The following is a 23920-nucleotide window of genomic DNA, read 5'->3' on the forward strand; positions in this document are numbered from 1 at the left end:
GAATATAAAGTATCTCATTTTTGTACACATAAAAGGATAATAAAGTGCACGTGCAGATAACTTAGCACAGACTGAATCAGCATAACTATATTTGTATGGCTTAATAGATCATCATGCAATAGTCAAGAGGTTTGGAAATTTGAAAGGTCTTGTAGTATAGAAGTTGCAAATGAGGTCATCACTTGATGCAGACAATGTCTCTGATGGCAAAGAATCTTTTGTGTTTATTTATTTACTTACTTTCATTTATTGCCCAAGAATATCCATCCGGGAAACCCATTTTCATTGGAGTCCTAGGAGATTAAATCTCCAAGGAAAAAAATTGTTATACAATACAAAATAGATTCAAAGATGAAGATATGAAATATAATAGGCTTGACAAAAGTATAGAGTTGGCTAAATGTAGATCTAAGCTAGAGTAGGTGTAGGTCCATGTATTATCTTGATATGATCGCAGGAAGAGTCATTTTGAAAAGTAAACTATTGTAAGGAGACATTTTGTAAGGCAAAGATGGAAAGCTGCAAACGTGACCACAACGTGAATTGAATGTGAATGTTGGTCATAAATCAGTTGTCTCTATTAAAATCATATTGCAATGTATTTAACTTCTGTGTGAATTTACGCTACTAATTCATTCGGTCACAATAGGGCTCAAAGATCTCCTTTAAAACAGTAACTTTGCAGTCCTAGAAGTTGTGGTTACTGCTACAGTAATATGCTGTCACTGTGACTTTTTTATATTTTCACATTACATATGTGTAGGTTCATCAACTGACAAAGTTTGTGATATGTCCTTCATACAGAATACTGCAGTTGGCCATTTTACTCACATAGTGCAAAATCCTATGGCCTTTTAATCAGAAGTATATCCACCAACATTCACAGTTTCAAAAACCATGAAAAATACCAAAAGCCAAAAGTTAAAATTCAAAAATGTCTATTGATATAGATGGGTTAAGTGCTTTTGTCTCCTTATACTAGGACTTCATCAGACTGAGAGACGGGCCCTGTCTGACTAATGGCCTTTCCTTATTGACCCTAACCCCAGTGATGAACTAATTGTCTGATAGGCTAGCAGGAGGCTGATGATAGACAGATGCAATAAAGAAGAACAGAAAAAAAAAAGAGAAATGTGCCACTTTCTGTTGACTTACTGAAGAAACTTCTTATAGTGAATTGTTTCAATGTTGCTTGCTTTATGCGTTACAGAATAGAAAGATCCGGAAATATTTGTTTTAAATCTTCATCGTTATGAAGCACCTGCTGAAGTACCTTCTTAATTTTCTTCAAAATTGGATTATCTGAAACTAAGATAAGTAGTTCCCTTTCTGTATCTCCCTGTACTGTAAGAAGTTATCCCTGTGAATGGGTGGCCTAATGATTAAGGTGTTTGCCTTAGAAACCCAAGGTGCAGGGTTTGAGTCTCACAAGGGATAATTGGCTAGGCTTGAAATGGCTTGCAAGGGCAGTTAGCCTAGTACTACCCTATGAACCTATGAATGCAGCTTGCTTTATTTGGATGCAGGTCACTACAAGGTTGAACTCTTCATTTATAAAGTATTTGCTAAAATCCTTGAAGTGTTTATTTCAGTCTGCAGTTGCAGAACTATCACTTTGTCTGAATGTAACTGAAGATGATTTTGTTTGCTTAGGTGGGAAGTATTTCTGAAGTAAGTGAGCTGGGCCAACAGTTTGTGCTATACAAACAACAAAACCAATAGTAGAGAAACACAAAAGTAACCAGTTGGCAAGGCTGTAAAATAAATTGTAACTTTATTAAAACAAAATAAAATAAAAACACTGGATAAGCACTTTTGCAGCCTAACTATTCACTTCCTCAGATCACTGTCACTACAATCAACCAACCATTAAATAACAAAATTCAAAATTACCTCTTAAAACAGCATGATCTTAATAGTGGTCTTAAGGGTATATATTCATTTAAGCCTTTACCTCTGTCACTTTGTAATTCAAAAATCCACTTAGTTTCAATATGTTGAGTTGCAGTTCTAATATCTCTTCCTCTCAGATAACCTAAATAAGTCTAACACACAGAATTTAAAAGTATGTTCATCACCAGTCACAGAAACATGCTGTGAAAAAAGCAGTTTTCATATCATGTTTACTGATACTATGCAGATGCTCATGTATTCTGTCCTTCAAAGTTCTGTTGATCTTCCCAGCATAAAAACTCTATCATGTAGTAGAAACAGACAGATAAACCAAATGACTGCTTTGGCATGCAGCAAATTGTTTAAACCAATATACCTTCTGTGTATTAGAATGCTGGAATATAACACATTTGTTGATATACTGACACACAGCCTCCATAGGGGTGTGTTCTACACTGATCAAGTTGATGAGCAATGTGATTGACAGTTTTATGACAATCTTCTAAGAGACCCAAAACTTTGGGGCATCACCCAGTATACCCCTATATCTATCATCACACATCAAAATGTGCCAGTGTTTGCATATAATACTGCATAAAAACGTCTTTTGACTTTTCTCAGTTAGGGGTTGTCACAGCGGAACACCGGTCCGCTAATGATTGGCAGTGGATTTTATGGTGCCAAGTTGCCAGCCAGATGCCCAACCTTCAAAGAAGGCACACCCATTCATGCACACACCTACCTGCATATCTTTAAATGTCATACCACTGCGGGGAGGACATGCAGCCTCCACAAAGAAGGCTCTCCAGCCGAGAATCGAACGGGAGAACCTACTGCATATTGGGCGGATATCATTCAAATAAGTGACACTCATCATGTTGAGATGATACCTAATCATGTATTATGTTTACTTCTTTCATGTTATAACCCCTTTTGATAAGACTATCTCTCAAGTCATCAAACGAACATTTCATATTATCACTGTGTACATTCAACTTTTCACTTCTGGAAAACTGACATCTAACTACATTATTAAAAAGAAGGAACTCATCAAAACGTTGACATAATATGGTGGATGCATACTATGTTTATGAAGTAAGCTCATTTTTTGACAAGGTTTCCTATACATCTGTATATCCAAACTTGCATCAGTTTTCACAACACGCAGATCCAATAAAATCTATGCTGTTAGATAAAAACTACAATGTAAAATGCAAAAAAAATTGTTGTCTGTCATATGTAATCAATAAAATCATGTAGCCAACCCACAGTACCTGTCCAAATTAAAAACACGTCATCCACAAATTGCACATAATAAGGCATAAACTGTCTATAAAAATTAGAACTTTCAAAAATATATGATGACTCCCAAAAAGCAAGAACAATATTTCTGTAGCCATTACCACAAGTAGTGTCCATAGCCACACCAACTCTCTGGATATAAAAATTACCATCAAAGGAGAAAACATTCTCAAGGATAATATCAAACAAACTGCAGATCAAATGTATATGTTTGCTATTATAGTTAGAGTTCCCTGATAAAAAGAGTCGAACTCTGTCTCAGTGTCGTTAGGGATGACAGTAAATAGGGATAATACATGTAATGTCACAAATAGAAAATCACTATACATGTTTTGGTGTTTACTTGCACTTGGAAAAAAGATGTGGTTCGGCATTCTACATTTCATTGTTTTCCTCTCAGCTATTTTGTCTTCAGTGTAATTTAAAGTAGATCTACCTGAGCATATCACCACTGACAATGAAACACAGTTTACTACAAGAAGAATGTAGCCATGTTAAGTAAAATGTAATACCTCATTCCATTTCTGTACCAGTGTACCCTGGAGCTAGTGAATTATCCAAATGACATATGCTATCCCTCAAGGTAGATGTGAAGAAATTAACAAATATCACATAGTAATTTGGAAACAGAATTTTGCTTTTTCTGATACAGTACAAAATAACTCTGAATTTACTTTACATCAGACACAGGTATAAACTATTTTTAGACAACGGGTTCAGAACATGAATGAACCATACCTCTCAAATGTCCAGATTTTTGCTGAATCTCCAGATTTTTTACTCATATTTTTGGTCTGTTCTTCATAATATTTGTAATTTTTTGGATATTTGTGGCAAATCAGTGAGGACCAAATTTAGTATATAATGATAGGCGTTTGAGTTTCAGACTTCATATCCCTCAGAACATGAATGGTAACAAAAGACCTTTTTATTCTACCAAGTTTCTAAGATTTTTAAGAACAATATTTAACATGTGTCCCTATTTTTGGGCCCCCCCCCTTTATCTCTGGCTTTGTCCAGATTTTTGTGCCAAGAGGTTGAGGGCTATGAGTGAATCTCATTGGATGCTCAATAATTCACAGCAGGGTTTTAATTTACAGATAAATGTAAAACAAAAGCACCTAATCTGGCAGGAAATCAATGTAAGGAAACTAATCATCTCAGAAAACCTGCCATTTCCTTTTCTCTTGCTAAGCATGGATCTGGCACGGTTATCAAGAGGGGCATAAAAAAATAACTGAAATGAAAGTAAAGTAAGTAACTGGTGCAAAAGTTACAAGGAACTGTCCTTTCCCTTCTGTTTGCTAAATATGGCTCAGAGAAAGCCATGATTAGGGGGCAAGGAGAATAAATAAATGCAATAACCTAAACAAGTAATTGCTGCAGTAGATTCCTTTCTCCTCACTAATTAAGGCTGAGAGAAAGCCATGGTAAGCAAGTGGTGGGAAAAAAAAAAGAAATCTAACATAAATAACAGGGACATGATGTGTGTGTGTGTGTGTGTGTGGGTGTGTGTGTGTGTGTGTACGCGTGTACGTGTGTACGTGTGTGTGTGTGTGTATATCTTTGTTGGGGGGTTAGGGAACTGTAATGCTTTGAACAAAACATGACCTGAAATAAATGGGAGTGCACAGTCAAAATACTGGCTCCCTATTGAAATGTTGGAACTTGAAATGCCGAGCGTCAACAGGCTGAAAAGACCAAAAACACAGCACTGAATCTTGAAACTCGCTCTTCTCCTTTAAACTGATTTTTTGCTGGGGCAGGCCCCCCTGCATTCTCCCATCTGGCAGGAAAATTTATATATACCAACTCTGAGACCACCATATGTCAGAGAAAAGGGAATATTCCAAGAAATGTCATCTCATACTTAGTATACAAAAGTCTGATCTTTTGGCCATTCAGTGTACACGTTTCAGGACTTGCTCTAGAGGGTCCCAACATTTCAAATGGCTACCCAAAATTCTAGATAATTTAATGTCTGTTTGTGTGTGTGGGTGTGCATGTAGACAATACTAAATATGTATATATCTTACATTTGTTATAAAATACTTTCACCAAGAACAGTAAGTTGCCATGCCCTACATCATAGGTAGGTACTAGGCTATCGGCCCTATACAAGCCCAGCCAAAAAGGTACTCTGGCTTTTGCCACCCAAGAAAATTATTTTCCTGTGTCCCTGTCGAGCAGAACCACAGAAGTGATCCCCGGGGTGAATTTCCTATCTCCCATCCAATCATCAAGATTTTCCTTGAAGAGTACTAATGAAGAGCTTTGTTTAATATAGATAGGTAGTTTATTCCAGAGTACGGGAAGTCTCTGGGAAAGGAATCTATCCCTCCGACATATTCTGTTTATTGTGGTGACAAGGTTTAGGTCTCTAGAGCATGTAGCTCAGAGAGATTGGGATTTCTTTAAGTGGAGCATGTCCAACAGCTCTGGGTTTGACATAGCTTTTTATGTTGGGCAGAGATCACTGCTGTGTAGGTGATATGCGACGGAGTAAAGCTGGAGTTTTTTGAGACGGTCTGCGTAGGGCACCTGTTTGAGGCTGGTAATGCTCTTTGTGAGGTATTTCTGCAGCCTTTCCAGTTGTTGTAGATGTCTTCTGAGGTACATACCAAAAAGGGCATTGTACTCTATAATGGGGCTAATGAGTGATGAGTAGAGGGGAACAATGACCTCTTTTTTTCTGGATGAGAAACCTTTTATGATGAGGTGTGCCATGAAGAATTTCCTGACTACTGTGGCGATGTGATTATCAAAGGAGAGACTACTGTCCACCTGTCTCCCAAGGTCTCTTATCACACTTTCAGTGTTAAGTATACTACCACCTATGTTGTAGTTCATGGGTACAGAGTTTTTACCAAAGGGGATGACAATGCACTTTTTGGCACTGAGCTTGAGGCCATGGCTTTGATACCAGGCATCTGTCTCAGTGAGGCCCTTTTGTAGGATGTCCACATCATTAGGAGTTTCAATTATGGCTCCTAGTTTGCAGTCATCTGCAAACTTCATTAGCCAAAGACCTTCTGTGTTAGCCTGTATGTCAGAAAAGTAGATACCAAACAGGAGAGGACCCAGGACTGAACCCTGTGGTACTCCACTTGTTACTGGTCTGAAGTTGGGTTTGGAGTCTGCTACTTTCACAGCGTGGGTTCTGTCAGTGAGCCAGTTGGCAACTCATCTTGTGACATAGGGATTTATACCTAGTTTAGTGAGTTTATCTATAATTCCAGAGTGGGGGATGGTGTCGAAAGCCTTGGCAAGATCTAGATAGGCTGTGTGAACCACCTTACCCTCGTCTATGGCTTTGGTGACTGCTTCAAAGAAGTCTATCAGGTTTAGGAGACATGATCTGCCTTTAACAAACCCGAACTGGGTGGGGACCAGAGTTTGGAGATTACCAATGTCTTTGTTAATAAGTACCATGATAATACATTCCATGGCCTTGCAGACCAGGCTCATCAGGCTAATGGGGCAGTAGTTCCCAGGGTCCATGGTGGCTTCCTCCTTGTGGAATGGGATAACCATCGCTGTGCACCATTCAGTGGGCACAAAGCCTGAGGTTAAGCTATGATTGAACATGGTACTTAGGTGGGGTGCCAGTTCGTTTTGTAGTTCATGTAGAATGCAGCCTGGGATGTTGTCTGGTCCCATGGATGCTGTGTTCTTGGCTTTGGAGAGTGTGGTTTTTACCTGTGCAGCCATGATTACAGGAACTTTGCATTCTTCCGGTATAGAGATGGGCTCTTTATGGGGTGAGAAGGGGGTAAAGTTAGCACTGAGCCTATCTGCCAGGATGTTGGCAATATCAGTTTGGTCTGTATATTTAGTGCCATTGTGCTGTAACTCAGAGCAGATCTGAGTGTTGCCTTTGAGATTCTTGACATAGCTATAGAATGCTTTGTGGTTGTCACTAGAATCAGTGGCGATTTTGTTTTTGTAACTAGCTTTGGAGGATTTTATCAGGGATCACAGCTTCTTACTGAGGCTGTCCAGGGAGCTTCTCCATGCATGGGATTTTGCTCTCTTTTGCAACAGTTTATTCCTTCTGTTGTACAGTTTGTTTATGGCAGGGGACCATCAGATTGACTTCCTGTTTTTGGAGGATAGCGTCTGGGTTCTCTTTGGGATAGCACGATCCATGCACTCGTGTAAGTGCTTATAAAGTGCAATTGTGTAGGATTCAGTAGTCGTAACTGTATTGTCCATCTGCATGGGTGTCATGAAGTTCACCACTTCTGTCTTTAGAAGCATGAAGTTGGCTTTGAAGAATTTTTTTACCGTGGTTTCCTTAATGGTGGGTGGGGGCAGGATGTGGATATCTAGGGTAATTAGCTTATGGTCGGATCGGACCAATGAGGCATTGACTTTAGGTGTGGAACACCGGTCCCTCATGTTGGCAATAACTAGATCGAGGATATTGTTGCCCCTGGTGGAGGTGTGGATAAAATTGATCCAGGGCATTGGAGTTTATGAATTCCAGAAAGCGTTGAGCGAAGGAGTTGGTACATGAGTAGTTTTCCCAGTTAATGGTGGGGTAGTTGAAATCACCCATTATTAGGGTGTTTGGTTGAACTCTAATATTTTCCAGTACATCAAGAAAAGAGGAGTGGGAATCCTGGGGCATGGTGGGGGATCTGTAGCAAGCTACAATTTGGATTGCATTTTTGCCCATTTGTTAGTTGCACTTGGATAACCTCAGCTGCATTATGCTGAGCAGCTAGCCTGGAGGTGTGGATATCCTTAATGAATATGGACACACCTCCGCCTTTGGTGTTCCGGACCAGATTACATGGCCAAAAAGTGTGGTATGAGTTATAGCTTGGTACTGCAGGGGTGCTCTCTGGAGCCTTGAACCAGATCTCAGTCACTGCACAGATATCGATGTTCTCCATTTTAAGGAATGCCTCGAGTGAGTGCATTTTAAGATTTAGACTTCTAGCATTGAGTAGCATTACCCTCAGTTTTTGCTTGCCTGTTCCTGTTATGGTGGTGAATTTGTCATTTGAACCTTGCCTGAAAAAGGCACTATAGGGGCAGCAAGAACCTTAGCCAGTATCTGGAATCCCAGGGGTGACAGGTGCAGGCCATCTCTGGCAAAGAATCGTGGTCTGTCGACCATGTCATTCTAGGCAGACAGATACTGGATCCCTTTAGAATGACACCAGAAGCTTAGCCAATTGTTGAAGTCAATCATGTTGTCCTTGTACTGCGGTATCATTCTGGGTGATGGCAGAATGCTACTCAGGGCTAGGGTCATACCTGCCTGGGCTACAAGACTGGAGAGATCTTCATGTCTCTTTTCATGTAGTCCAAGGAGATACGTCTCAGGTCATTCACACCAACATGGACAATGACAGAGTCATATTTGTACTTGTTGTGGAGTGACCTGAATGCATGGGTTATTTGGCAGATCCAGGCACCCGACAGGCAGCTGACAGTAACCTTCTCCTTGTTTAGCCTGGTGAGTGGGACATCAGTGTGCCTGACTATAGAGTCACCTATGACTAGTGTGTTGGGTACATTGTTTTGCCTTATTGGCTGTGGTTGAGTGGCACACTGAGTCTAAGTGCTATGTGTCATTTGGGTTGTGTTGGGGAATGGAGGTTGCTTGCATTTCTGCTTTGGAGGTTTCTGTTGCTTGAGCAGATTATTATTGAGACCCTCCGTGAATGTTTTTGTGTTTCTATGTTTGGATTTTGGTGGTGTAGATTTAGTGACTCTATGTGATGTGTGGTGTGGTGCAAGTGTTTACCTTCACCTCTCGACTGTCAAGTTCAGTCTCAGTTGAAGAGAGCTTTACCTCCAGTGTGGCTAGATAAGTGCATCTCTCACAGTCTGTAGTGTTGGGTGGTAGGAGGAGAGGGTTGTCTGTGTACATGAGGCAATTTCTACATTGCCCCAAGATGCCCAGATTCATCAGATAGACAGGAGAGAACACTGGGAGCGGACCCTTGGACATGCCTGAATAAAAAACTATTTTCCTGTAGATAAGTGAGGAAAGTGAGTACAAGAGCTGTTTTTCTCTAAGCAAGTGAGGAAAGTAAGTACCAAAACTGTTTTCCTCTAGGTAATGAGGAAGTTTGAGTGCTGTAGTAATTAGGTTATTTAGTGCTTACAACAAGTTCTGAACAAGTGCTGATCACTAATAAGCACATTCAAGTGCTAAAACTAATAATCTGTATCTGGACCTAACTAGTTACAGGAAAGGGGGGAAACAAGTGCAAATGCGGGCTTTTAAATCAGAAAGTTGACAGAGATGGAAAAACTGTCCAAACGGCCAATAACTACAATTTCTGGGCCAGAACCACTCCTTATGTGGTAGATAGGTTACCTAGTGCTTACCACTCCCACTGATAAACTATAACGCTTCCCTCCAACATAGAAAGCTTAGGGTTGCCACCTTTTTAAATGCCCAAAGTGGGACATCTTTTGTAGAAATGTCAGATTTTGCAGGACAAAACATACCAATTACCAGTACAAAGGATAGAGCTTCACTTTTTTGCCAGAATAAATGCTTATTCTTGTAGCATTTGAGTTGCTTATGCTATTTCATATAACATTTAGGTGTTTCAGATAAAAAATAACTGTTTTATACAACTATTAAAGAAAAATTAGGAAATATTTTTGTCCTAAAATCTCAGGACATTTGCCATTTTTTAAAATGTTTCGCAGGACACAACTGCCGAAAGAGGGACTCTCCCTCGCAAAGCAGGACAGGTGGTAACCCTAAGAAAGCTTGGGGGGCTCAGAAGCTTACATACAGTCCTGGATATAGCAAATCTAAATCTGGACTACATTAGTTACAGGAAAGGTTGGAAACAGGCTTAGATTTTTTTTTTAATACAGAAAAGTAACTAAAACAGCAGTAAAAACAATTCAAATGCAGTGCAAGCTAGCACACTTGAGTATGTAGCAATGTTAGACCAATTTAAAACATGCAAATAAATTAAAAATGACTAAAAACAAGTGCAGAAGGAGTCTTCTAAGTAGAATGAGGTAAAGAGTTGGGACTGGGGGAGTGAGCAGATCAAATCTACAGTGGGGGCGGGCAACTGCAAAAGCCTCCAAATTTAAACAACAATACAGGAATAGGGAAGGTGGGTAGGGGAAAACCAACACCTTCAGCAGAGATCTGAAAAACTATACAGTGAAGCAAAAATAACAGTGCACAACTCTGAAGTCAGCCAGCAATGATATAAAATTAGTCAAGCAACAATTAACAGTACACAACTCTGAAGTGCCAGAAAAATATACTTAGCTCTGTATATCTCCACATAGTTTGAAGAGGACTCTGTCAGGACACAGGAAGGCTCCAGCAATGATATGCAGGCTGTTACTAAGAGGGTCTAATTTTATGCAAGTAATCATTGAGATAGTTAGATAACACACAGGATGTAAATCCAGTTATACCAACTTAAGACACAGAGAAATAGGGGGAGGTGGCAAAAACCAACACCTTCAGCAGAGATCTGGAAAACTATACAGTGAAGCAAAAATATCAATTTTGAATCATTAGGTAAAGGAACAATGTTGCATCAAAAATTAAAAATGCATATACTACTAATAAAAACAAATACAAAATGTAACGTATAGCCTCTTATTTAAGCCCAGTAATGTGCTTCAGGGAAAGTGTTACAGGGAAATAAGACATTCTACCACCCTGGGCAGACTATTATTCCGCTATAACACCCATCCTGTCAATCACTATAGCTTGCTTAAATAGACATAGCAAAACTAGGATTTATTTCAAATTGTTTAAAGTGTAATCAAGTTAAGTGAATTACTCTGTGTCTAAATAGCTGTGATAGTTAGACCTGGACCTCAGAATGTACAGCTGCCCTATTATGTTCTATATTAAGAGTATACAATAAAATAATATACTGTGCTATGCAATGCCATGCCATACAATAGAATATTATATCGTGCTATGCAATGCCATACAATAGAATACTATACTGTGCTATGCAATGCCATACAATAGAATACTATACTGTGCTAAGCAATGCCATACAATAGAATGATATACTGTGCTATGTAATGCCATACAATAGAATACTATACTGTGCTATGCAATGCCATACAATAGAATGCTATACTGTGCTATGCAATGCCATACAATAGAATACTATACTGTGCTATGCAATACCATACAATAGAATACTATATTATACTATTATCTGAATGCTATGCAGCTCTGTTGACCCCTTCCTTACAGATTTCTACTGGCATAATGTTTAAGGTGTTTGCCTTACAAACACAAGGTTCAGGGTTTGATTCTCACATGGGGTAATTGGCTAGGCTGAAAATGGCCCACAAGGACTGTTAGCCTAGTACTAACTTATGAATCTTATGTGTACGTGTCTATAACAAAATAACAGTATTTGTCATATGTTGAGACAGGATGACTGGAGAGGTTGCATTCACATATAATGGCACTTTCCCTATCGGCAGATTCTAGCAATACAGTTTTTTGCCTGATATATTAGTAAGCTGAGCTTTTGATTAAGTACCAACAGTAATGTTCAATAATAGTGCTTAATTTAGCATTATAAAATTAAATTTGCAAGCATTAGGGGTGTTCAGCGAGTTGGAAACAAATCCATCTATTCATCTTATAATATCCATTGACTTTTCTTGCATAAAAAAACATTATAATTGGCAAGTGCAGTCAGCCTGAGGAACTACACAGTACTTCAGTGACTTTTTTCTTTAAGAAACGCCTTTCAAAACACAGATATAACTTTTTTTGCCACCAGGCAGTGATGTTCCGGTTCATTTCATCTGCCTCTTGAATTTGCTTTTTCCATTTTTATAAAAAAATGTCAATTTTAATTTACAGATTAAATCAGCTGAATTGTTTAATAAGCTATTAAATAGCTGTATTTCTATCAGTTATTATGTGTTGTGACAGGCATGCCAAATGGCTTAGACTCACTTAAAACCAGTGGATATTAGGCCATAGAAGCTGTGTCAGGCCTAAATGTTTCACAAATTACAAATCAAATAGTTTTTTGGGACATATCATATTTAAAAAAAAAAAAAAAAAAAAAAAAAAGGGCAGCACCTGCTCTCATCAATCATGTCTGTCTTTAGGGTGCATTCTTTGTAAGGAGATGTAATTTAGGATATATTTAAGTCCAGCTGGGATCATGCCTTGGTTGTGCTGATTGAAAAACATAGATTATGAAGTACCGTGCCACTGCAACTGGCTGAATATCATTTATATCTCACTGTTTAATTTCTTGTATATTTTAGGATTTCTACTACATGCAACTTTACCATATCAAAGTCAAAGTACAAGTAAACTTTGTCATACAGATCAACACAGGGAAAAAACTGCATATCACTTTATGAAATTTGAATACTCAGGCTTGTACCTTAAGGATGATGGTTTACAGAAGGAAGATAGATTAAATTAATAAAAATTAAATAGTAAAATTAAAAATCAAGATAAAGAATCTAAAAATAAATAAAATAAAAAAGTTTTTTTTTACAGCAGAAACAAAACAAATACAACAACAACAGGAACAGACTCAGTAGAAATATAAAGATATATAAAAAACAGTACTATAAATAAATAAGTGGCACATGTAAAACTTACTGGCCACCAATATATGCCACAAACTTACAGTTTATAGTTTTCATAGTGCAGATAGAGGCATATAATGTGAGCTATGCAGAAAGTTATGTAAATAACAATTACATATTGCACATAAATAATATTTTACCCATTTAGCGGGTTAGGCTATGTGTTTACTGTTCAGCAGTCTGATAGTGTGTATGGGAAGAAGCTGATGTTCTTCGTGTTTCACTGTTGCAGTCATCACATTTGGGTTATCTGCTTGCAGGTAGCCCATAGTCGGCCTGATTATCAAAGCCTTGGGTCCTGCGTCGGTTGCTATCTCATCTTCCATGATGTCAGGTAGTAGTCAGGGGTATAAAACATGCAGCTGATGCCATTACATCAGTCTTTCTTGCCGTGTAGTGCCCAAAGCAGAAGCAGTTCGCAAGCACTGGTCGGCAGACTCCTGAAATTTTTGTTTTCAAGTTTCAGATCCAAAGTCTTCAACTAAGCTAAGTACCCCATTGGGGAACCTTTTTCTTGCTCTAAACTGATGTCAGTAAAAGTTAACAATTGTATTTCTTGTGGAAAGCAAATACCTCATAAAGATTTTCATTCGTACTGCATTCCTTGCCTAGGCCCAGACTACGACGTACCTTGCTGTCGGTTTTGTGCCTTATTCAATCCTTGTACTATTTGTCTGTTCCTTTTCACATCTAAATATTTTGGTACTTGGTTCAATTATCCAGAAATGGCTTTGGTAAGCCACTCGACTACTGACATTCCAAAAAACCGCAAAGATAAAGACAGAGACAGAACGCATAGGTCCAAAGCTGCCGACAACGCTTCTCCTAAGCTAGTGACCAGTTCGCCGGTACTCAGTGAGGCACTTTCGCAGCCCCTGATCTCCGCGACTTCAGATTCACAGGCCTCCACTGAGACCCATTCGGAGTCCAGTATGCCGTGAGATGCTTCTTTGATTGTGGAACCTGCAGATGTCTCTACCTTGGATGGGTCCAGAGCAACTGTGCAGGCACCGGCTTCTGAGGGTGTATTCAGGCCTACTGACTTGCATATTAAACCAATGCCATCTTCTTCTTCAAGGCCTAAAACTCGATCCATGCCCAGAAAACTGATGCCCAGACAGCATGGTCAGGCCCCTATGCCTAAAAAGCAAATGATAAAAATGGCTGAAGACCTTATTACTCTAATCAAGGGAAGCCACCCTTCTCCCTCGAAGAGACCTAGAACTGATTTTCCTTTTGATTCTTCTGATCAGGATTCTGAAATTTCTGTTTTTTCTGATGACCAGGATTTGCCCTTATCTACCTATGATGACTCTGATGCAGAGGACTCCATTCCCTCTCCTTCTCCTCCAGAGGATTTCTCTTTTGGTGAAACCTTGCATACTCTTAGGGAGCATTTCCACTGGGAAAGCCAGGATTACTCTGACTCCAAAATAAGGCTTAGGGAATTCTTACTCCTGCCTCAACACAGGTCTTTAGCTATCCCTCCTGTACTGGACATTGTAGATGATGCCTTCTCAGAATCTGGCCTGGCCCCTGACACCTTACCTCCTGCTCCCTGAAAACCTGATAGGTATTACAGGGTACCTGACTGTTACAAGTTCCTTTTTAAAAATCCTATTACGGATTCTGAGACCATTTCACAGGGACCCAAGGGCATTAAGGCTACTACTGCCAAAACCCTACCCCCCCTCTGATAGAGATTCAAGGGCGCTGGATAGATGGGGTAAGAAGGTATACACTTCTGCAACTTTAGCCTTTAGGGCCTTAAACTGCCAGTTTCATATGTTGAAGTATCAGCAGCATATTATTAGATTGCTTAAACAGGAAATTATGTTGATTCCTGACTGTGCTGAAAATAAAGAATTACAGGATTTAATACATTCTGCTAAACAAGTGGGAAGACATACTTTGCAATGTGGTTTTGATTCATTTGAGGCACCTTGCAGGGCTGCTGCCACTGGGTCTGTACTTAGAAGGCATGCTTGGCTTAAGGAGCAATCTTTGCCAGATCATGTTAAAGCTAAATTACTGGATGCTCCCTTAAACCATGACCACCTGTTTGGCAACAAAGCAGAAGTAGTACTTAAAAAGATGGAGGAAAAAGCTAAATCTATGCAAACTGGTAATGATTTCCTGCAAGTACAGCCTCCTAGATTTAGTAGGCATTGGCCCTCTAAGAATTGGTCCTTTCCTACCTCTTCCAGGCCTTCTCAGTCCAAACCAAGAACCAGCAGAACACCCAAGCTCCAGCCTCAGGGTGCTCACAGGACTAAGGAGTGGGGGGCTCTCACTTCCAAAGCAGGGAGTAGTAAGACTCCCCCTATGGTAAATTGTCTCACTGACTTAACTTTAAACCTTCCAAGCTCTGCTCAACTGACTGTTCCTTTAGGGGGAAAGATCGCACTGCAAGCAAAAAATTGGGAACTCATTACCCAGGACAAATAGGTTCTAAATATAGTTCCCCAAGGATACAGATTCCACTTACACTCCTTACCAACCCCAAACAGTTGGCCTGACCTACCCACAAATCAGTGGGCAGAGGCTCAAAAGCAGGTTCTCTCTCTTTTAAGCATCAGGGCTATTCAACCTGTCCCACAAGAAGAATGGGGGCAAGGTTTTTACTTTTCCTGATACCCAGGAAAGACATTTCCTGGCGTCCTATCCTAGACCTGTCTATTCTGAACACATTTTTGGTAATCCCAAAATTCAAGATGCTAACTCTTCATCAGCTGCTTCCCATGCTAGGCAAAAATGCCTGGTTGGCAACATTGGATTTAAAGGAAGCCTGCCTGCACATCCCAATAAGGGAATCTTGCAGAAGATGCCTACGCTTCAGAGCAGGCTACATGCACTATCAGTTCTCTGCACTGCCCTTTGGCTTATCTACTGTGCCCAGGGTATTCACAAAGTGCCTAGCTCCAGTCATTGCATTTTGCAGGCAAAGAAATATTCAAATATACCCATAAATGGATGATTGTCTAAATCAGGCGGAAAGCCAGGACATACTATTAAATCATCTGGCATTTGCAAAGAAATTGCTAACTTCTCTGGGGTGCACCATAAACGAAAAGAAATCAAATCTTGTACCCTGTCAACAAATGGTATTCCTCTTGCATTCTACTAATTCCATATGCAAGACTGCATATGAGGAAACTACAATGGTATCTAAAAAAGCCTATGGTGTCAATATTCTCAGGATCTAGAATCCATCATTCCAAACATACCTTGTCTAAAGATAGAGTTCCTTTGGTGGGCAGAGGCCTGCCACCAAAACAAGGGACTGCCATTCACTCGACCCCCTGCTGCCCAAACCCTAACAATAGACGCATCAGACTATGCATGAGGGGCTCACTTGGCAGGGCAGTTCATTCAGGGCAAATGGAACCCAAGTCAAATGCACCTGCATATCAATCAAAAAGAAATGTTAGCTGTACAGAATGCTCTGACAGCCTTCAAGGACCACACTCTTCCAAGACAATTATTGGTAAAGATGGACACCACTGTTATGAGGTACATAAACAAACAGGGGGGAACCCACTCAGGGTCTGAATGTAGAATCTAACTGGAGGTTTCTTATCTGATGAGGGAGTAGTATTGAGCATGTTTAATGTTTATTGATTAATTGATGTAAGTTCATTGTTTAATTGTTAGTTGTAGTAGGGCATTTAAACTGTGTAAGTTATGTGATGTTTTATACTCCTTGAAGGCGTTTGCCGAAGCGCTAGAGGTGAAATAAACAGGTGTTTTACGTGGATTCTTCATCTGTGGTCTTCAGTTTTATTTTATTTTTCCTTTTGGTTTGTATTAGTGGGAACCCACTCATACCCTCTCTGCAGACTAGCCATGGCTCTGTGGAACACAGCCTTGAACTACCAAGTGCACCTGTAGGTTCAATTCCTGCCAGGAAAGCTAAATACATACAGATGACCTAAGCAGAAATCTCTTGGACCCACATGAGTGGAAATTGAAACCAAAGATATTCAACATGTTGAGAAACAAATGGAGGCCCAGAGATAGACCTGTTTGACTCCCTCAGAACTACCAATTGGACAAATTCTGCACAAGGACTCCTCACAAACAAGCTTGGAAAGTGGATGCCCTGTCCTTCATCTGGAAAAACCTATGCCTTTCCTCCTCTGCCTCTCCTTTCCAAAGTGCTACTAAAGATCAAACAGGACAAACCAAGGGTAATACTGATTGCAGCAGACTGGCCAAGCCAACACTGGTACCCCCTCTTGCGCATTGTGTCAGTGCTGGCACCATGGCACCTGCCTCAGACCCTTGCCCTGCTGTCCCAGCAGGAGGGCCAGATTCTGCACCCACAGCTTCAAGCCCTGAACCTTGCAGCCTGGCTAATAAACTGACCTCTCCGTTACCATCGCTCAGTAAGCAAGTGATGGATGTCATTCTGGAGGCAGGGAGGCCTAGTATTAGAAAATCCTATGCTGAAAAATGGAAAAGATTCTGTTCCTGGAGCCAGACTCAGGGGATAGGCACAGCAGTACCCAATTTACCCCATATTCTTCAATACTTAACTGAGATGCTTCACAAGGGCCTTTCCTTTTCTTCCATCAAAATTCATGCCTTAGCCATTTCAGCACATTACAACACAGAACCACCCCTCTTCTCTCATCCACTGCTGAAGCAATTCCTCAGAGGGGCCAAAAACTTAAGACCACCCAGGAGAGCCCCTACTCCAGTCTGGGACCTTAACTTTGTATTGGAAAAGCTCTCTCTTCCTCCCTTTGAGCCAGCTGCAAATGCAGAGTTGAAATTCCTTTCTTGGAAAACAGCCTTCCTTCTAGCCATCACTTCAGCAAGAAGGGTGTCTGAATTACAGGCCCTCATGGCAGTGGAGCCTTTCATCATCTTTTATGCAGACAGGGTGTCCCTCAGGACCAATCCCTCCTTTATGCCCAAGGTGGTATCCAATGTAGCCCTTAATCAGTCCATTCATTTGCCAACCTTCTTTTCTAATCCACAGAACAAAGGGGAACGGATACTGCACTCCTTGGATGTGCACAGACAACTTAGATTTTACTTGGACAGGACTAAGCCTCTCAGGAAATTTGAACAGCTGCTGGTGGCATTTGCTGCAAGGGCAGAGGGGAAGGCCATTTCAAAGCAAACCATTTCTAAGTGGATAGGCCATTGCATTCATTTCTGCTATAAGCACCATGGAAAACCTACCCCACAGGGGATAAGACCACATTTAACCAGGGCTGCATCTACCTCTACAGCCTTTCTCAGAGGTGTCCCTACCAGGGACATCCTAGAAGCTGCTACCTGGAGTTCTGTACATACCTTCACCAAGCATTACCACTTGCCATTTTTTTCTAAATCCAGAGCTGGATTTGCCACTGCAGTCTTGCAGGGCCTTTTAGCTGGTCCAAATGCTATCTAATTGCCTCCTCCCATCCTTAGCTTTGGGAATCTACCCAAATGTGTTGACTGCAACAGTGAAGCTGGACAGAATGTATACATATATATTAGGTTGTGTTATTATAACTGATCAAATGTGTATGTTTATCAGAGAATGCTGGAAGGGTAGAAAGTATGAAATTGTGTCATAGCTTTCAGATGCTGCCACAAATTTTAACAAAGCTCTGTGTGTGTATTGTACCAGAGTCAGGTAACCAGAAGTAATGTCATCTTCAAACAAGCATCTGGTTTCTTTGGAACTCTCACAGCAGCACCTTGGAACCTGACAGGAAAGATTTCTGACAGGATATATATCTCACACATCCGCATAGACAGGCATCATCTGTTTTTTGTTGTGGTAAGACACTCAGCACACATCAGCTTGCCTTGCTTTAATAAGTGGTCAGGGAACAGTAAGTAATTCTTTAGTCAGTCAGGGAAGCCTTAAAGTGTGATGAGGGCAAACCTGAAGAAAGGCATAAATGAGACTGAGAGGGAATATGGGAGGAAGGTACTATACCACTTTGAGGACATGAAGGGTACCAGATGGTTGTAGCAAGGTATACAACAAATTATGGACTATAAAACAAGAGCTGCACATATGATAACACTGACTTCCTAGGACAGGCTGGATACTTTATTTGGAAGATTGAGGAAAGGAACACCACAGTTGTGCAAAGGTTACACACAGAACAGTGTGATACAGTACTCAGCCTTAGCCCGATGGAAGTAAAAAGGGTACTACAGAAAGCTGGCCAGTCCAGATAATATCTTGGGTAAGGTTCATAGGTTCATAGATTAGTACTAAGCTAACTGCCCTTGTGAGCCATTATAAGCCTAGCCAATTATCCCTTGTGAGACTCAAACACTGCACCTTGTGTTTGTAAGGCAAAAACCTTAACCATTAGGCCACCCTTCCAACCCTTCCAATCAAGTTGTTAAAGAGCTGTACAGACCAACTATGTTTGGTACTCATGAATATATTTAACACCTCACTTGGCCTAGCAAAGGTCCCTTCATGTTACAAAGTAATGAATATCATCTGTCTACCCAAAAAAGCCACACCCTCCAGCTTGAACGACTTCAGGCCTGTTGCACTAATATCCAAAGTTAAGAAATGTTTTGTGAGGCTAGTCAATAAACACCTGTCTGCAGAGCTGCCATCAACTTTCGATCCACTGCAGTTTGTCTACAGAGAAAACAGATCATGGGCTGATGCAATAGGAGTCGCATTGCATCTTGCTCTAGAGAGCAGGGATAGCTATGTGAGAATGCTATTCATCGAATTTAGCTCAACATTTAACACAGTTGTTCCTATGCAATTGATTAATAAGCTAGTACATCTGGGCATCAGCAAACACCTTTGCAGTTGGATCCTGGACTTTTTGATTAACAGGCCACAGAAGGTTTGTGTTGCCAAGAATATCTCTAGAAGCATACCACTCAAAACAGGTATTCCTCAGGGTTGCATTCTCACCCCCCTATTGTTTACTATCCTAACCCATGACTGCACAGCAAACTTCAGTACAAATCGTATTATCAAGTTTGCTGATGACACCACAGTCATGGGTCTTCATTAAGAGAGAGGAAGAGAGTGCATACAGAGAAGAGGTTAACACACTGATTGCCTGGTGTGCAAGAAAGAACCTTGCACTGAATGTTAGTAAAGCAAAAGAGATCATTGTAGTCTACAGGAAGAGGCAAACAACCCATACACCACTAGGTTGAAAATGGTAAGCAGTACCAAGTTTTTCGGAATTCATATCTCTGGTGATCTCTCTTGGTCCAGGAACACCTGCCACTTAGTGAAAGAACCACACCAATGTCTATATTTTTTGAGAAGACTCAAAAAGGTGAAACTACTATTGTCAGCACTTTCCACCTTTTACAGAGCAGCAACTGAAATCATCCTAACATCCTGCAGAGAGTGGTGATAGTTACTGAGGCGATAACTGGCACTAGTCTGCCCACAATGCAGGATCTTTATACATCAAGGAGCCCAAAGAGAGAGACCAAAATACTAAATGACTGAAATCATCCTGCAAACAGTCTGTTTATGATCCTGTCAACTGGTAAAAGATACCGCAGTATTTGATGCAGGACAACTAGATTCAAAGACAGTTTTTATCCGAAGGTGATCAGACTTCTTAACTCCAACATTAAGTCAGATCATTGACAGATCAGGATGTTGGGACTTCCTGTTCACTGTGAGATATTAGTTTATTATTTATTAAGCACAGCCAACCATTATAATTTATACTACAAAACCAGGTGCAATATTTTTTCTTCAGCTGCTACTGCTATGTACTTGTTCATCCATAATGTGGTACATGGTTCATGTGCAATACTATTACTTTATTGTGTATTTTTAATAAGTGTGTGTATCTAGGAATATATGTAGCTATATACTTAAGTGTAGAGTTGATTTATAATATGGTGTTAGTACTATTATATGTTGTTTTAAACTATGACTTTCTATGTATGTGATTTATTTTTTGTCGTCCCATGATGAGCTGATTGCACTGAATCTCACTTAATCTAAACTTGTGCAGATCTAAATGACAAACTATCTTTTGACTTTGACTTTTAGTGACAATAGTTTAGTATTCAAAATAAAAGGCAGTGAACCACAGGTAGAAAGACAAAATAAGCTCCAACAGAAATAGCGTAACCACCAATTTTTAATATCCGCTTTCGTCCCCAAGGAGCTTATTTTGTCTTTCTACCTGTGGTTCACTGCCTTTTATTTTGTATACGTTTATTGGTGGTTTTTTTGTTAAATAGTTTAGTATTGTTTTCTGCATCTGTGAGAAACTATCCAACTGTATTCTTTTTTTATATCTCTGTGGTTGAAACTCTGCTTATTGTATTCAGTATTATCCTATTTTCTGTTTTATTATTTATCATTAAATATTTTAATACCTTTCATTGTGGCTGGTCCTTTAGAGAATGCTTTTAACATCTGGAGAGTACTTGTGCTTTGTTTTAATGACATTGTGGCTGCTCCTGAAAGTGTTGTTGTTTTGGTCACACCCTACCATTTCTATTTGTATTCATTTTACACAGTATAATTGGTTACCCTTTGTAAAAGTCTTATGGTAGCTGACTGGCGGCAGTTTGATTACCTTAGAGTCTGGGCAGAAAGGGGCACAGCTAGTAAATCTGTGCTAGCTTTTCCCAGGTGTGTATTGTTGTGTGAAACTCAAATATCCAAGTGTGTGTGTCAGCTACTGGGAACAGGGACACAGAACTCCAAAGTGGTCAGTATGGAGTTTTGTGTTTGCCAGGAGAGAGAGAGACAGAGAGAGAGAGTGTGTGAGTCCAGCCCCAGGTCTGAAGTGTGCTCCCTCTGTGCTCTTAAATAAGGGAAATTGTGCTTGGTGCAGGGAGCTGCATCTGAAAATACTGTGTGAATCAATCTTTGCTCTTAGTAAACATCTGTCAACTGAGTCAGTGCTGAAGACTGAGTCTCCTTGATTGCTGAACCAGAGTTAGGGACCTGTCACAGCATGAACAAGACATTCTCACAGTCATATGTTATATAGTTCATCAAAATAAGTAGATGTTTTGGAGTCACAGTATTATTTAAAAAGTGCAACTGTGTAAACTTTGTTTTGGAACTCTAACTTTATTATGGCTATCATTTTAATTAGTTAGAGAATTTAGAACTAGGTGGTCATGTGCGGTATTACAGCATTTAGCATTGATGTTTAGCAGTGCTTGGTTCTCTGGCGTGTGCTCTAGATGGACTGTGATGTGTGGAGAGCCTACATGTCATTTCTGTGAAAGTGTTTTTAATGGTCTCCAATTTCCTCCTACATTTGAAGTCAAACTGACTGATGAACTAGCAATCCTACAATGTTTGCAAGTATGTGGTGCAGAGGTTAATGATTTTTGGTGACTCCTGCAATGGACTGGTGTCACTCCCAGGACTTGCACTCTGTCTTATGCCCACCAAATAGAGAGATAAGCACCAGTCTGCAGCAACCCAGAGCATGGTTGGTAAACCAGGTATTTCACAATGACTAATGTGATGACACTGACTAAAAGTATGTACAGTAAATAATCACCGTTTAATTCTGGTCATACACAATTTAAGTACCACCCCTTACTCTAAAGAGCCCATCCCGCAAGGTATACAGCACCTTGTGCTTGCTTGCACTGACTTTTTATATTGCCCTACATAGCACATCTCTTTGTCTCTGTCTTGTTATCCAGAAACAGCATTCAGGTGTGGAAAACTTTAAGAGAACAGTCATTAGCAGAAAGTGAAGGAATCCAGAATGATAATACCTCATGAGAGTGCAGACTAACATGATAGAGAGCTCACTAGCAAAAGAAATATAAATACAGTGAAACTGCTGCAAACCATGGAAGAGAGTGATTGGAGAGATGCAGACATGTGACATGGCTTGCATGATTCTGGGGAGTTTGTAAGAAGGAGAATTTGATTGAAGATTAACTGAATTCTAGATAATTCTGGGCACAAAGTGAGTGTACAGAAAAAGTGTGGGAGCTCAGAGTAAGTTGGAGTAAAGAGTACACCAAAGTGTCAGCAGAGGTTTTGGAATGAAACAAAATCACTCACAGTGCACAGGATGAAACACTTAATGAGTCAGGAAGCATGGTTAGTAAAGGACCAGTGGAGAGCAGCTCCAGTTCATAAGAAAAGGATGTAATCGTAAGGTCATGGAAGCACCATTTTAAAATGTTAACTGATAAGTCAAAAGGAACTAAATCAATGATGCTAAAGGAAGCCAAGCAGATCTCAAAATCTGTAGGTTTTTTACACCTTAAGGACTGTAAAAGTGATCGACGTAAACGCACACACACGCACGCACACACACACGGTGAAGCACAGAATACTGGAATTTGGGATTTGTTAAGTGATTTAATAGCTCATGAATATTCTCTGAAATACAGCCATTGTAGTTCATAAAAAGGCAAACACTGGAAGAATTATACTAGTAAATAGCCAGGGGGTTGATCTTACAGCAGGAATGTAAAATCGTATTTGACTAGTTTTAAGGTCAACATATCACTCTGCCCTTTATTCTCTTTATCTTCAGCATTCTGTTGTACATCACATACTGTCTCATTCAAAACAAAGTACTGCAGAGTGTACAGTAAGTATGAACTGCATATAAAGGTTGATCGCTGCCAAAACTTGACATTGCTTAAGAAGTATATCGAAGCAAAAGAGAGTCCCTTTTTGTTAAAATAAACAACTGAAAAGAGGGAAGGTTAGTGTTGACACAGAGAGGTAACAAAGGTTAGCAATGAAGTAAAAGTGCAAACAGATGAAATCGAGGATAAAGGAAACACTGATGAATGGAGGGTGATATTCAGTAATGCCAGAAGTCTGATTAATACTGTTCCAATAAAATTGAAACGAGTGATTTTGAGTTCTGTCATTTAATTATCACAGTGAGAAACAGTAAGGAATGGTTGCAAAGACTGAGGATATATGCTCATCTGGAAATGGGCATCATGGAAAAAACACGCAACCTGCCAGGCTAGTGTAGAAAAAAGATGCAACCTGCCAGGTTAATAAGTCAGTTTTAAGAGGGATGATCAGACAAATGAGGAAGGCGTATAAGAGAGTGGAGTAGGTTGCAACACTGCTGTACTCCCAAGGACATTTTGCATATCCAAGTGGTTGGTCCAGAAGTCATAATTGTGGGAAAGGAAACACAGACTAACT

The 23920-nt window shown here is 40.0% G+C and overlaps 1 protein-coding gene across 6 annotated transcripts in view; it reads left to right on the plus strand.

Moving 5' to 3' along the window:
* The window catches only part of ARHGEF9 (Cdc42 guanine nucleotide exchange factor 9), a 3179575-nt gene that overhangs the window by 3014038 nt on the left and 141617 nt on the right, over window positions 1-23920 (plus strand). The window lies entirely within an intron of this gene.

This window comes from Protopterus annectens, chromosome 15.part0 (assembly GCF_019279795.1).
Source record: "Protopterus annectens isolate FY-2018-M chromosome 15.part0, PAN1.0, whole genome shotgun sequence".
Taxonomy (NCBI): domain Eukaryota; kingdom Metazoa; phylum Chordata; order Ceratodontiformes; family Protopteridae; genus Protopterus; species Protopterus annectens.